Consider the following 17435-nt stretch of genomic DNA (forward strand, 5'->3'; position numbering starts at 1 on the left):
TAAGTGAATAAAGCTTTTGCTTATTACTTTCACTTTGGTTCACGGCCTTAATTGACCAACTTTATATCTATTGACTCTTAGATCAACTCAGAACTCTGATGCTATTAAGAGATTATCAAGGTTGTGTTGTACAAGAGCAGTACACAAGCTTCATTTGCTGTCCTATACGCCAGCTATGGACAGCTAGAATTTAAAAATATATACGTATATATACAATGGTACCAAATGAAATGAAATATTTCTACACAAATTCAACAATATATTTACAGGTTCTATATGTGAAAAACTACAAAAATACTGATGGAAGAAATTAAAAAAAAATCTAAATACACATGGATATTTTCTATGTTTACATGTTGGTAAATTCAATATTGTCAAGATGTCAGTTCTTCCCAACTTGATCTACATATTCAACACAATCCAAGTGAAAATCCCAAAGTATAATTTCATAGGTATTAACAGATGTATCCTAAAATTTATATAAGACACAAAGTGCATAGAATAGCCAAGATAATGCTAGAAAATGAAAACAAACTAGGAAGATTTAAACAAACTGATTTCAAGACTTATTATAAATCTACAGTAATCATGACTGTATGGTATCGGTAAAAGAAAAATCAAACAGATCAATAAAACAGGATAGGAAGCCCGGAAATACACACCTATATATTACAGTTAGCTAATTGTCAACAATGGCTTAAAGGGAACACAATGGAGGAAAGGCAGTGTCTTCAACAAATTGTGCTGTAACAATTCAATATCCATATACAAAAAAATTCTAGACACTCACCTTACATCTTTTACAAAGAGCAAAATAGATAGATGATAGATAAAATTCAACATTATAAAACTTTAGAGATAAAACATAGATTATCTATAATGACATTTGTTGGAAAGATGACTTTTTAGGTACAACATTCAAAGCATGATACAAGAAAGAAAAAATTGAAAGTTGAACTTTATTAAAATTAAAACTTTGCCCTGCTAAAGGTATTATTAAGTGAGTGAAAATCCAACGCAATGACTGGGAGAAAATATTTACAAATCATGTATCAGATAAGGAGCTTATATACAAATGTACAAAGGAAGCTTAAAATTCACCAATAAACAAACAACTCAGTTTTGAAAATGTGGAAAATATTTGAATGTACCTCTTGGAAAAGAATATGTCGAGGTGGAAAATAAACCTAAGAAAAGATGCTTCACAGCTATGGTCATTCTGGAAATGGACATTAAAACCAATTTCTCTATAGCCCTTTTAGAATAAGTAAGATAATAAATGAAAAATAAATAAATAAATACTAACCCTAGAAATACCTATTGCTGGTAAGAATGTTGAGCAAGATACACCATTCTCATTCATTGCTGGTGGGAATGCAAAGTAGTATAGTCTCTTTTTTAAAAAAAAATGTTTTTAATGTTTATTTCTGAGAAAGAGAGAGTGTGAGTGGGGGAGGAACAGAGAGAGAGGGAGGCACAGAATTCGAAGCAGTCTCCGGGCTCTGAGCTATCAGCACAGAACTCAAGGCAGGGCTCAAACCCACAAACCCTGAGATCATGACCTGAGCTGAAGCCCAACACTTAACCAACTGAGCCACCCAGTCACCCCTGTAAACCCTCTTTTGAAGATGGGTTATCTGACAGTTTCTAACAAAGCTAAACTTAAACATATATTATCTGACAATAATGTCCCTTGTTATTTATTCAACTGATTAGAAAACTTTTGTTTATAAAAAAAGTTGCATGTGAATTTTGTATATAGATGTAGAGACTGGAGTGATAATCTATAAACCACGGAATGCCTAGCATTACTAATATCAACCAGAAGATAGGAGAGAGGCATGGAACAGATTCTCACCAGAGCCTCCATAATGAGTTAAACCTGCTGACACCTTGATTTCAGACTTCTGATCTCCAGCTTGTGAAGAATAATTTTCTGTTGTTTTAAGCCACCACGTGTTTAGTAAATTCTTAAAGCAACCTGTAAGGATTCTGATTTGGTTAGTTGGCTGAAACAAAGGCCCAAGGATGTGCTACATTACATGATGTTGAAATGCCAGAACTGTATTAAATAAATAAATAAATAAATACCAACCCTATAAATACCTATTGCTGGTAAGAATGTTGAACAACAGACACCATTCTCATTCATTGCTGGTGGGAATGCAAAATTGTTAGAGTAACAATCCAAAGGATTAAGGAGATAAATATATTAGAATGGACTTTGTCATGTGAGACCAACTCATCTGATGCAGGAAGGTCTAGTAGATACACTTTTCACCATGACTGTGAGTAATTACTTTGAGAGGAGAGCCCCAGTATCTTTGGAAAATTCTGGAGTCCTTTTTTCTGCAGGTCAGAAATTACAGTGGAAACTGCTACCACTGTACTGGTATCCCTAAATACAAAGTGGGCAATGGGATCAGGTGCTGGGAGGTATGTAATAATCAATTACAGTCAATATGTGTGTGATTATCATAATGCATAATGGAGTCAAAACAACAATCACAATAGTCTGATTCACTGAGATGTAGGGCATTAACTAGCTGATCATGGTGTACTCATGAAAAGTGTTAGATGGGCAGTAACGAAATCCTTATTTGGTTTGAATAAGTCAAAGCAATGTGGGTCAAGTGAACAGAAGTCTAACTTGAAATCCCAAAACAGAAAATCATAATCCTCAGTCAAATCCCAGACTTAACCCAGATTTGAAATCCAGGACACTTTGAATGAAGGGGAATCATGTCCCCTTGAGGCAAGATCCCACTACAGTAAAAACATACTATAATGTTAAATGTCCCTCTCAACTGTCTCCAAAAGAACCCATGCCACTTATCAGTGTAAATGTGCATTGAGGAAAGGGGAACAATCAGATTTTGTAGGAATTAATGGATATTGACATTAATTCCAAGAAAATTAACATATCACTGTGGTTCATCAGTCAGAGTAGGGGTTTATGGAAGTCAGATATTCAATTGAGTTTTAGCTTATGGCTATCTCACAGTGAGTTCATTGGGTCTCTGAAACCATCCTGGGGCTATTTCCCAAGTTCTGAAAAGTACAACTTGAATAGGCAACTAGGTGATCTTTGGTTGATTGACCTTTAACAAAAGTCTGAGCTGCTTACTTACAGAGATAATGATGCTCCAATAAAATGAATTTTGAAGTATTCCTTACTTTTCAATACCTTGGATGAGTTGGAGAAGGATTGATGTTAATTATTCTTGACTTGTTTGGTAGAATTCACTAGTGAATCTATCTGTTCTTGGGCTTTCGTTGTTAGGAGATTTTTGATTACTGTTTCAATCTCTTTTACTAGTCATTTGTTCAGCTTTCCGAGTTCTCATGATTCAATCTTGGTGGGTTATATTCCTACAAATTTATCTTACTCTTATAGGTTATCAAATTTCTTGGCATATAACTATCCATACTTTGTATATCTGCAGTATTGGTTTTAATGTCTCCTCTTTCATTTCTGATGTTGTTTATTTGCATATTCTCACTTTCTTTAGTGTACCTAAACTTTTGTCAATTTAGTTTTTCTAGTGTTTTTCTAGTCTCCATTTACTTGATTTCTTTACTGCTCTCAGTTATTTCCTTCCTTGTAGTAACTTGGGTTTAATGTGCTCATTTTCTATTTTCTTGAGTCATAAATTAGGTGGTTTATTTGAGACCTCTCTCAGTGGTGGTTGCACTAGTGTCTGATGGGTGGCTGCCAGTGGAGCAGCCACAGAGCTGGGACTGTTGCATAGGTGCTCACAGTGTGACAACAGCTCTGGAGTCTGGGGCACTGGCTAGCTTGCAATGGCATTGGTCCTACTGCCTGGAACATGGGCACATAAGGAATAGCTGTGGAGCTGGAGTCTGGAGGATGGGTACATGGGGAGGTGTACAGAGCTATAGTTTGGCGCTCAAGCATACATGGATGAGTTATGACTCTAGGGTTCAGGGGATCCACAGGGCAGGTAGGGATATTCACAACCTTAGTCCTGTGGTAAAACAACAGCAGTTCCTTCTGGGATGATGGAGCAGAGCTGCGTCTCCCAGCAATGGCCGCTGTTTACCTCAGTGGTGAAAGCTTTCAGTGTCTTCTGCAATAGCAGTCAACTCGGGTCTGTGATGATGAACACTGCAGGGTCCCCATGCTGTGACAGTTGTGGGGAGTCTGTAGCTGTTGTAAGGCTGGTGGAGTCCACAACAGCCCAGACTGTTAGGGTCTTCAGCAGAGGAAGCCACTCAACATGGCAATGGCACCTGCTGCATGACAGATACTAGTAGCCTCCCCCTGTGTCTGTGTAGCCTCTCCACACATTGCCAGATGTCTTCACTCTGTTAGTCTCCTGAGTGGTCCTCTCTGTGTGGTGATTCTCCATATTGTGCTCCACTCTGTTACTGTAGACTCTTAATTTTACTTTCAAGCCCTGCAAGGGCTACTTTAGTTTGTTTCTTTTATTTTTATTTATTATTATAATCTAATTTTGTTTTTGTGTGTTGGGAAGGTGATAAAAGCTGATATTTTCTATTCTGCTCTCTTGCTCTTGAATTTTTCATGTTGCTGAACATCAGCAAAAGAAGGGAAGGCAGAAGCAAATGAGTTTAAGAAATTAATTACCAAATGTGTTGTCCTATTGGTAGAATAACCATATACTTTATTGTCTAAAGTGGGACACAGTGATGGTGATGTCAAACAATATTAATAATTTGCTGGGACAATAGGCAGAACCCAAGAATTTCTGAGTCTGACAAATGAAGTTACAATATCTTATATATAAGTGCAATGTACTTTATAATAAGATGATGATACCCAAATATATTTTATGACTATTTCTGATTTTGGTCACATACAAAATAATTGAACAGAATTTATTCATATAAAATTGTGTTTCCATTAATTTTTTTATTTTGTTACATAATAATAAATAAATGTTAGTTAAGCTTCTATATATATATTTTTTTTATATCAAGCCAAATTACATTATAAGCTGTCTGGTGTTCTCAATATATTTTCACCACCTGTGCCTTATTATTATCTTTTCTTCTTCCTGAACTTATTCTTTTAATATCTTCACATGTTAAATGCTCATACTTGTCATCATGTTCTTAAAATGCTGTGACATTGTTCTAACATAACATTTTTATCTCAAAAATCATTTTATTCCCTTTCATATCTACTGGCCCATTGTTCTTTAAAAGAGCCTCCTCTATGTTTATATTATTTTTTCCTTACATGTAAAACATATTGGCAACTGTGATGGATAATACCATCTGTGTAAGTTACCTATAGACAAATAAATAAATTTAAAATATGGAATAGACATATAGGGTATAGTTTATAAAGTAGTGTCATGGAGAAAAGCAGATAATAAAAGTGTATATGATTATTATTGCTAAAATTATGTTACATATATAAAATGTTGATTAAAATTATCATAATACGTATTTGTATTTTCAAGTTATGGATAAATTATATTTCTCCAAATTTATATTTCATAACTCTTTTTTTAAATTAACTATTTGAGGAGATTCATTACTTTCTGATCTTATGAGGTCTATGGAAATAGTGTGAGAATTCATAATAGAAATCATTATAGTAATTATTGATCACCATGCTAGACATTGAACATAACAGTAGTGAATTCTGGGTATGGTTCCTTTCCTTAAATTCATAATACTCTAGACAGATAAAAGTAGCACACAAAAAACCTAAAACCTGTATGACAGCCCAGCTTAATGGTCACATAGTGGGTTTCTGAAATCACAGCTGTGGAGGTGAAATGGGTTGGTGGGCAATGGAGTAGCACCAAAATCCCTTTCAAGGAGATCATATTAAGTTACACCTTGAAGAAGAGGAAGATATGGAAAAAAGTCAGGAAGATCTGTTTGGTCCTATGGAGCCCTAAACTAGGAGAAACGTCATAATTCACAACTTTGAAATATAACTTCTAAAAATGAAAAATATTTTGGTTTTCACAGAGGAGAGGAATTGAAATAGAGAAAGGCACAACTATTCTCTTCTGCCTCAAAAGAAACTATAAAATACAACGTTTTCTCATAGTAGTTTTGCTTATGTATAATTCAAGGCTTCCTGTATATTATGTGGTTTATTCTGTCAGATATTGTTCATTGGGAATAAATTGTAAGGCCATAATATCTGTTCATGGTATAATTTTAGGATAAATTATATGAAGCCACTTTCTTATTTACCTTCAATAAGTTCTTAGCCTCCAAATTCTCTATTCTTTTTGGATAAGACCTTCATTAGACTTCAGTCCATAGTGTGAAGGTTGCATTTACAATCCTTTTTTTGAAACGTAATGAAATCTTACAGATTTTACCACTCTTCATGAATAACAGACAATACTTTCAATTTCCCATAGTCATTCATTCATTCATTCATTCATTCAAACACTCATAAAATACTTTCAACCACTTCCTATATGCCACTATATTAAGTATTAAAATATCCAAGGTGAATGAAATATTTATTCTGAATAATTTCACTAAAACTTTGAGAAAAGCATAAATATACTTAGAATGTAGTATATTTCTACACTGTGTAGTTACTACACAGTGTGTTTATATTAATATATATAATATTCAGAGGACCCTAGGAGGAAAGAAAAGTAATTATAATGCTTTCAGTGGGAACACAGCTAGCTGGACATCCATATTAGGCATTAAAACATCAATTTCATTATATCTCATTATATCTAAATGAGAAAGGTGCAGACACTCATTTACGGGAGAAGAAATTACATTTGTGAATCCAATAGTGTAGAAGAGAATATTATTTTTAGCTCACATAAAATAATTCCTGCCAGGACAGGAAAACAATATATATTCAGCAATAATTATAAATAAAATTTTTTAAAATATACACACATGTAGTACTACCACAAGTACATACAGGAACATAAACAAATGAAAAATGTTTGTTCTCTGGGGAAAAATGATACTAAAATGATCAGAAAAATTGAGACCCTTATCATCATCCACACAAACTTACTTTGCATGTCCAATAGATCTTGCCCCTACCCAGGGATCCTTTTTTAGTGAACAACTTCTTCATCAATATTTACCATCCCGCTTGTAGGCTTCAGGTCAAGTAATTAGATTATGTTTGGTGAATAAATCTTTCATATTTATTAGACAGGCACATTATGGTGAAATCATATTTGCACTTTAATCAGAGTCATAAACTGAAAAGTAATAAAAACAAATAATGGAGTACATATGCTCCTGATATCATAGGACAGAATACTTATAGATTAAAAAAAGATTTACCTAAAACATTTTAGCCAAGTTTTCACAGAAAATAATTAATTTTACTTGAAGTACATCATCCTTTTAGTCTTAAAACTTCTCCTGGGAACACAAAGTTCTCTTTGTACATGGGAGTCTCAGAAGAATAGACTCATTAAAAAGTTGCACAAACACAGAGAGAATGAAAACATGACTCCTCCCCACCCAGTCAAGCTCTCTGTGGGCACATAGGCTGAAGAGCTGCTTTTAAAACTATGTTAGCCTCCAAAACTATGCATCTGGAATGCATGGTGCTGTGGAATTGTCCTGTGCTATTTTGTCATCACAAGGAGTTGGGACTGAACAGTTTTTATGGGAATCAGTGTTTCCTGGGCCCAAGAATTCAGTTTCAAAAGGAAAGCCAGTGGTAAAAGATGTGAATTTCTTCTGCTTTTTCTTCATCAAAGTCATTTTTATTGGGCAGGGGGCACTTCTTGTGAGACAAGACTATGGGGTAATAGAGGAAGAGGTTTACTGTGTTTGGAAAGAAGATGAGGGACTTAACAAAGGTATTCCCTGTGTAAAAACATTTCTAGTAAGAAGATCAAATGCAACTGCATCGAATGTTTTGCATTTGTGTGAAAGTGAGATGCTAGGGAAGTTAGAATATTATATGATTAGAACTAAGCCTGACATTTGCTTTCAGAAAGTCAGAATTGCTTCATTTTAATGAGAAATAAACTTCCATGCTCTCACACATCTTTCTTTGGGATGTCAAAAATTTCTCCATTTCTGTAATATCTACTTTTCCCCTTTTCTTTTCTTAACTTCAACCCAAACATTCAATGTCCAGGTTTGCTTCAAGTCACATCTCATCAAATAGTTCTTCAAACTATTTTGGGGAACTAAACTATGTAACTATGTTTAAAGCTAGTTCTTCAAATTATATTTGGGATATTTGCCTTAAATTGTTTAGCCTTGTCTAAATAATGGCATGGTACCTAATAGTGTGAAATCATTTATTGAATTGCTTAAAAACAGAGTCTATAAAAATTAGAGATTATATTTTAAATATATTAGCCATTTTTTAAAATGTTTTAATTATTTTTGAGACAGAGAGAGACAGAGCATGAGCAGGGGAGGGGCAGAGAGAGAGGGAGACACAGAATGGGAAGCAGGCTCCAGGCTCTGAGCTGGTAGCACAGAGCCTGACATGGGACTCGGACTCACAAACCGCCAGATCAGGATCTGAGCCGAAGATGGAGGCTTAACCGACTGAGCCACCCAGGCGCTCTCTGGCCATTTTTGAAATAAACCCAATCCTGTATTTTGGTTATAACTGAATATTACTTATAAATAATTTGGAATATTAATTCCAATTAGTGGATTTGACTTGTCATTCCACTCATAATATTATGGATATTTCTTATCATTTATTTCTAAATACCTTATTTTAATAATCCCCATATACCATTTATTATTTAATTTTTCTGAAACATAAAAATATTATGTCAATTTTTCTTACTACCATGTTATTTTTATTTTTGCTTGTGTTTCTAAAAGTTGCCTACCATAAATTTGATGTAATCTCTCATGTCATATAGTTTCATGACATTTTGATCTGATTTTCATCTAATTTTGCATTCCTTGCATTGATAACAGTTTTTATACCATGAATATTACAACTCACATTTCAATTTTTCACATGTGTTTTCTAAAATATTTATACCAATGCTTATATTTTTTACGTATTGAGTCATTTTATGCTGTGTGTATTTCTGGAAAATTGCATTAGTTTTTCATTCCAGTCCTAGATGTATAACTGTACCATTTAATATATTGTTTATTGGTACAATTCTTATTGCTGCAGATTTATGATTATTATTTTCAAAATGGATTTTAGTGTTTTTTGTTTGTTATTGCAAAAGTAGATTATGTTTATCTCTATCCCCATTTTTTTTTTTGTGGAGAAAATCACTATTGATGCCTCTGATTTCTGCCAGTTATATAATCTCCCTATAGTTATATTATCATGGTTATTTTGTATATGATTATTTGTCAAACCAGAGGATTCTTTTGTACTTCTTCTGTCAAGTCATTGTAACCCTCTTTTCTGTAAAATTATTCAGAAACAAACTTTTAATCATCACCCTGTCCCATCAAATATGACATTCCAAAAACATAATAAAAAAATTATCAACACTTTTGCAAATATTAACACATTACTTGTGTAATATTTTACACTGCAAAAATTTCAAGAAAAGGTTAACTTCAATGGCATAACAATACAATGCAATGAAAAATAAATGTTAGAAAAGAAGGACAAGTTGAAATCTATAAAGATAAGTGGGATTTAAATAAAACCTTTAAAAAGTAATTTTAAATATACAAAGGAGGATAAGCTAATTAATTTTTATTTTTCTGCCTTTACTGGCCATTGAAGCACTAGAATCTCAGGTGAGAAAATGTGCCTGCAAGATGTGCCCACTATCCACGTGGCTCTTGAAACCTAGATGCACCATTGGCTTGAAGCTGCAGTCTGTACTCTCTATGTGCCCTTGTAACATCGGGACGGCCCAATCCTCACGAGACAAACACTGGAAGTAAATTGCTTCTATATTTACAGGTACCAACTAATCTTTTATTTGTGTATTTTATCAGAACACTTACTGGACAAAGTTCTTATTGATAAAATATATAGTTGTAATTATATATTTAGCACACCCCACCAAAGTGTTACAGATATAGAAAGGAAAGATGGAGTTATCAAAATTGATTTTCATAGCTCTTCAGCTGTATTTTTGTAGGATATGGTGTACCCAATCATAATATCAATTGTCTTGCTCAATTTTGCTATAAAAAGTAGCTAAAATTTTATTTTAAATTTCTCCTTGATTTCTTAATTTGATGAATGATTCACCATACTTTTTCCTATGCTATAACTCTCTTTACAGTAAAAAAGAGACATAAATATGGAAAGAAGGAATTGGACATTGGTGACTGAGATTATTCTTGTGGGGATACCAACCACCAGAGCTCTTGGGGGTCTCCTGTTCTTTATTTTTTCACTGGCTTACTTGGTGACAGTCCTTGGAAACAGCCTAATCATTATGCTGATTCTCATGGATTATAGGCTTCACTCACCCATGTATTTCTTCCTCAGCAATCTCTCTTTCAGTGAAGTATTAACCACAACCTGTGCTGTTCCCAAGATGCTGGCAGGCTTCCTGTCAGACAGAAAGAGCATATCCTTTGGTGGATGCTTCACCCAGTCTTATTTCTACTTCCTCTCTGGATGTACTGAGTTTATACTTTTTGCAGTCATGTCCTATGATCGTTATGTGGCCATTTGCAGCCCCCTTCAGTACCCAGCAATTATGACCAGCTCACTGTGTGTGCGTCTTGTTATCCTCTCCTGGGTGGGTGGTTTTCTCCTCATTCTCCCGTCCACTGTCCTTAAGGTGGAGCTGCCATATTGTGGCCCCAATGTGATTGATCACTTTTTCTGTGACAGTGCTCCCCTCCTCCACTTGGCCTGTGCTGACATCCACATCATTGAGCTGTTAGACTTCCTCAGCTCCCTTGTCCTGCTCATCAGCTCCCTCTCACTCACTGTGGTCTCCTATGTTTATGTCATCTCCACCATTCTGAAGATACCCTCAGGTCAAGGTCAACGCAAAGCCTTTGCTACATGTGCCTCTCACTTCACTGTGGTCTCCATGGGCTATGGGATCTCCATTTTTGTGTATGTCCACCTCTCCCAGAAGAGCAGCTTACATCTCAACAAGATCCTCTTTATCCTCTCTAGTGTTCTCACACCCCTCCTGAATCCCTTCATCTTCGGTCTACGGAATGAAACCATGAAAGATGCTCTGAAGGACAGCTTGGCCAAGGGCCGGAACTTCCTCAAGGGGATGAGGTCCAAGTGACATGATCCATGGGAGTCATTTTAATTCTGGGATCCTCAGCTTCATCCATGATTCCAGCAAAGCCCCATGATGTACGTAAATTAACAAATAATGTCTGCTATGAAAGTATTTTAACTTGATAACCAAATATACAGGTTTCATGTGTATGTTAGATTTTGAAGATTTTGTTACAATAATTAATATTTTTATTTATAAGTGCTAATAGATGATGATGTGTTTAGTAATAGAAGTAATAGTATAGTATTTACTAAAAACTCAGTTTCAGATATCACTTGGTTGGAAATGTGTATATTATTTTAAATCATCATAATAAATTAAACTGTAATTAATATGTGTGTGTGTCTGTGTGTGTGTGTGTGTGTGTGTGTGTGTGTTTGCATTAGGTATAAGACTGCTCTAAAAACTTTGTCTACAATCCAACAAGTTGAACTCAAACACACACACACACACACACAAGAATTACACCTTGGAATAGAATTTGAAATGTTTTAGTAGGGGCATAAACTCTATCATACTTTGGAATAACATATGCATTATTAATTTTCTTTATACTTCATTTCAGTTCAATTTTATTTATGACATTACTATTTATATGAAAACCTTCAAAAGATATATATTTTTTCCCACAGTTTCTTCAAGTACATGTGTTTTGCAATTTAGTACTACTGATACACATGAAAATCTAATACATTTAAAGTGACAGAGGCACTATAACAATATAGGATAATTAAAGAGCAAAAATATAAGAGAAATTTAGCAATATGGATTTGTTAAGGACAATTAAGATACCATTTTTGCACAAGCTAGGAAGTAATAATTTGGTGAATGGTAATATTAGAAATTCTTCTTTAGGACAAATGGTGGTTATACAAGATACAGGAAGTTTTCCATACTTCTAAACTGCTGGCTAGAGATAGCAGAAAAATGGGAAATTGAACATGAAGGCAATTCATATGAATTATCTAAACTGAGGAATAGAGGGAAAACAATGAGAAAAAGATGAGTAGCACCAAAGGGAGCCTCATCACAATATGACATTCTTTAATCTATGTATATTTATATTCCCACAGTGGAAACAGGTGATTTGTGAGGAAAAAAATATGAAAAAAATAGTGATTGATTTAATTCCCAATTCAGATATTTAAACTGACAGATTTCCACGAAAAGAAAAATAAGGGTAGAAAATCTCACCAAAATCATTATCAAGTTAACAACGTCTAGGCACACACTAGTCAAACCGCTGTAAACCTGCACTAAAGATAAAATTTGCAAGTAACCACAGGAAATAAAGTCACATTTAATATGTAGAGAAATGGCTAAAAGTCATCTCTGAGTTTTCATGAAAAATTGGTAGGCAATTGACAACAGAAAGACATGTTGAGGGGCTAAAAAAATAAAAACAAATAATAATAAAAAAAAACCTCTTGAATTCAAACATCCATATCCTTAAAAATGATAATAAATTAAGGACCTTCCTTATTAAAATAAAACAAAGCAGAAATAATGTGTCACCAGCCTGTGTAGATGACAGAAAATGTTAAAAGATATCTTCAGGCTGATGGAAAATTACTCCAAATGGAAACTTGTATTAATTTATTTGAGCAAAAGTCACCACAAATGGTTAACAAGTTAGCAAATATGAGCAATTTTACTTTATTTTTATCATGTCATCTAAAAGACAAGAGAGTGGGGCGTCTGGGTAGCTGTCGGTTAAGCATCTGACTTTAGCTCAGGTCATGGTCTCACAGTTTGTGAGTTCAAGCCTGGTGTCGGGCTCTGTGCTGACAACTCAGAGCCTGGAGCCTGCTTTGGATTCTATGTCTCCCTCTCTATGCCTCTCCCCAGCTGGCGCTCTTTCTCTCTCTCTCTCTCTCTTACTAAACACACACACATATGCACACACACACACACACACACACACACACACACACACACAATTAACATGATAGTAAGTATGTATATATATAAACACCATAAAAGTATCTAATGTGCAATAACAGAGTTAATATATATATATATATATATATATATATATATATACACACACATATATATATACACACACACACATACGTATGCATATATATATATATGTAATAAAAGTTGACTAATGATTATTATATTTGAGAAATAGGACATAGGAAGAGGAAGTGTATGCAGGTGCAGGAAATGGACACTAGAAATCTCAAGGTGGTTTCAGAGGATGCAGAGAAAGAGGAACCCTTTTACACTAGTGGTGAGAATGAAAAATGGTGCAGCCTCTCTGGAGAACAATATGGGGGGCTCCTCAAAAAATTCAAAATAGAACTACCCTATGATCCGGCAATTGCACTACTGGGTATTTATCCAAAGTATACAAAAATTGTGATTTGAAGGTTCACATGCATCCCAGTGTCTATAGTAGCACTATCAACAATAGCCAAAGTATGGAAAGAGTCCAATGTCCATTGACTGATAAATGGATAAAGCAGATGTGGTATACATATAAACTATGGAATATTACTCAGTGATAAAAAATAATGATATCTTGTCATTTGTAACAGTGTGGATAGAACTAGAGTGTACAATCCTAACTGAAATGAGTCAGAAACATTTGTCAGAAAAAGACAAATATCACATGATTTCACTCATATTTGGAATAAGAAACAAAACGGATGAACATAGGGGAAGGAAAGAAAAAATAAGATTAAAAACAGAGAGGGAGACAAACCATAAGGGAGTCTTAAACACAGAGAATGACCTGAGGGTTGCTAGAGGGTGGTGACAGGGGATGGGCTAAATGGGTGATGGGCATTAAGGAGGACACTTGTTGGGATGATCACTGGGAGTTATATGTAAGTAATGAGTCACAAAATACTACTCCTGAAATCATTATTACACTATATGTTAACTAACTGGGAATTAAATTTAAAACAATGAGGACAAAAAGTAACATAGTAAAAATAGAATAAAAGAATTATTGTTGATTCTGGTCATACAGGAGGAAAAATGCATAGAAAAAATTATAATTTCTATAAATTGTAGAAAAATTTATCAAATTTCTACTTGTGTTGCCACTTTATAAGGGTTATATGTCATTTATACTAATAACGTGTATTCTATCCTTCAAAAAATTCTCATGGTGGATTCAAGGGGAAGAAGAGGCAAGTAGGAAGTATGGATGTATAGTGACAGTATAGTGGAAGAAAGGAAAGGGAACAGTAAAATAATGTGTCATTAACAAAAAGAAAGAAAGAAAGAAAGAAAGAAAGAAAGAAAGAAAGAAAGAAAGAAAGAAGTGAAAGAGAAGAAAGAAGGAAAGAAAGGAAGGAAGGAAGGAAGGAAGGAAGGAAGGAAGGAAGGAAGGAAGGAAGACAGGAAAGGATAAACTGAGGAACAACAGCAGTAGCAATCAGGATGAAGGGACAATAAGTAATCAGATAGAATTAAAATTGGAATCAGAAATTTAATTAAATAGGAATAGACTTAAAACACAAAACACCAAGTAATGACAGAAAGTGTCAGACTGGGTAAAGAAGAACTTGATTTACACTGTCTATAAAAGATGCATTCTAAAGAGAGATATGCATAAAAAGAAAAGGATAGAATACAGAAGATATCCTATGGGCATCTTAAGCAGAGGGAAAATGGTGACCAATGACATTTACCAAATAAATTTCAAGGTGAAGACTATTGAGAGATATAATCAAGAGTATTACATACTGGAAAAATGATATGGTTTAAAGAAAGGGATAATATTTCAAATTATAAAATTATGTAGCAATGCAACAGAACATCCAACCCCATAAAGCCAAATATTTATGGAAGTGCAAGGAAAACTTGCTGAGTCTCTATCATAGTCAGAGATTTTAATATCTTCTCTCCCCATAATTGATAAATACTAAGTAATTATCAGTAAAAATATAAGTGAGTATATAGAATTTCCAAATACTGTCAAACAATTTGATCCAGTTAAACATTAAAACAACACACTATCTTCAGAACACACTTTCTATGTGTAGAGAAGGAAAAATTCTCTTCTGCCTTCTTAGAGTCTCTGGCTGGGCCTAAAGATTAAATTGACATAAACCAGATTAACAGGAGAAAAGTGTCCAAGTTTCATTGAGATTTTACACATACATGAGAACCTTTACAAAACAATGAAGACCTGCAGTTGTGACCAGAGCAGGAAAATGTTATATCTTTCAAAAGAGGAAACAATGAATTTCTGAAGAATTTGCAAAACAGAGGGGTTTGGGCTACACGTAGAAATAGTGAAGAATTAACAGGGTTTGTTTTTACAGCCTTGTCAATCCTAAATTCCCTGTCTCTGGTGATAAGGATGTCTCCCTCCTTGTACAGGAGGGCACATTTCACAGGGAGTTTTATCTCCTGCTTTCAGAATAAAAAGGAGGGTCCGAGTGTCCTTATTCACCTGCTATTGTTAGAGCCTATAACTAAAAACAATCCACATGCCAAAGTGGCATATTTTGGAGTGACAGTCTCTGAATGCCTTCAAACTCTCAGGAAGTGAATATGGAAAGTTCATCAAGACAGACCATAGGCTGGTGCATAAATCATTCTCAACATAGTTCAAAGGAAGGAAATCATATGAAGCATATATTCTAATAATGGAGTTAAATTAGAATTCAATAAAATATAATGTTTATAAAAATTCTCAAAGAATTGAGAATTAAGTAACCATTTCTATGTAAACCTTGGGAATAAGAAAAAATAAAAAAAAACAAAATAGAAAATACCTTGAAAGTATTTTAATATTGACAATAAAAGCACAACACAAAATTTGTGGTTTCTTCCTAATGCAGGGCTTCATGGTGAAATTGCAACTTTAAACACCTTAATCAGAATAACAGGTTGAAAATATGTTATGCAAATTTCCACATAACACAGCCAGAAAAAGCATACTTTACTGAAAGTAGGTAACAGAAAATAATAATACGAATAAACTCAAGTCAAAATGAAGTAGAAAATATATACAGAATGCAGGAATTCAAGCCAAATAAATATTGGCTCTTAGAAAAAAAATAATAAAATATGTAAGACCCTACTGAGTAAAAAAAGAGAGAACTCACAAAATATCAATATTAAGAAAGAAATTAGGGGTGCCTGTGTGGCTCAGTAGTTTAAATGTATGAATCTTGATTTTGGCTCAGATCATGATCTCATGGTTTTGTGGTTTTGAACCCTGAATAGGGCTCCATGCTGATAGTGCAGAGACTGCTTGGGGTTCTCTCTCTCTCTCTCTCTCTCTCTCTCTCTCTCTCTCCCTCTCTCTCTGCCTTTTCCCTACTCATGCTGTCTCTGACTCTCTCAAAATAAACAAACTTTAAAAAAAGAATGAAAATTAAAATATCACTGTACATTCTATGGATTATAAGGGAAACTTATTGAATAACTTTAGCCCAATTACAAATGGAATTTCAGTACATTAAAACAATGGCACCTTATCCAGCCTGTAGGATAAGGAGTCCACTGTAGGAGTCCACTGGGTCCAGAGGCACTTCCCCCTGGGGGCACTCATACAGTCAGCTCATGGCTGAGGCTGGGTCCCATGACTGGCAAGGTTAGTATCAAGGCTGAAAAGACTTGTACATGACATGTTTTCATGGACTGAACTTGAGGTAACTGAACATTCTTGTACAGTTTGTGGGGTCAGATGCCTTCTGGAGAATTTGCACATGAATGCCAAGACCACACTCACATTGCAGGTGCTGTTATGGTGTCCTTTGCATAAGATTTTATGCATGTGAAGAAATTGGAAATGGAAACATTAAGTTGTCAGCAGGAAGTAATGACAATAAAGAACAGAAAGTTGTTACCATAGAGATGATTCAGCCAATTCATCTAACTTTTGCACCAAAGTTCCTGAAGTACTTTTATAAAACCACTCCCTTCTCTCCTACAGTCACAGGAACTATGTTGCCAGATGCCACTTATCTTGGAGAATAAAATCGCTGATATGGGACATTTAAAGCACTATTTGTCTCCCAAGATCCAGGATGAAAAAGGATGTTAGGAATTCTTAAAATCCAAGAAAATAAAACTAAGTAAGCCCTTTGAGAACTGTTCCCAGATGCTAGCACGGACCTAAGTCTTTTTCTGTCCACAAATTTGTACCTTTGAGAACAGAAGTAGGTGCCATTTTCTGTGCATAACCTATGTTTCCCCTCCATTGTCCACAATTTGACTAAATAATAAAGTCCAAAGTTAAAACAAATACAAGGTTGTGGTGCTCCTTGATGGAAGCCCACAGACAGGACTGTG

This window comes from Panthera pardus, unplaced genomic scaffold (assembly GCF_024362965.1).
Source record: "Panthera pardus isolate Hobbes unplaced genomic scaffold, ASM2436296v1 HiC_scaffold_1, whole genome shotgun sequence".
NCBI classification, from domain to species: domain Eukaryota; kingdom Metazoa; phylum Chordata; class Mammalia; order Carnivora; family Felidae; genus Panthera; species Panthera pardus.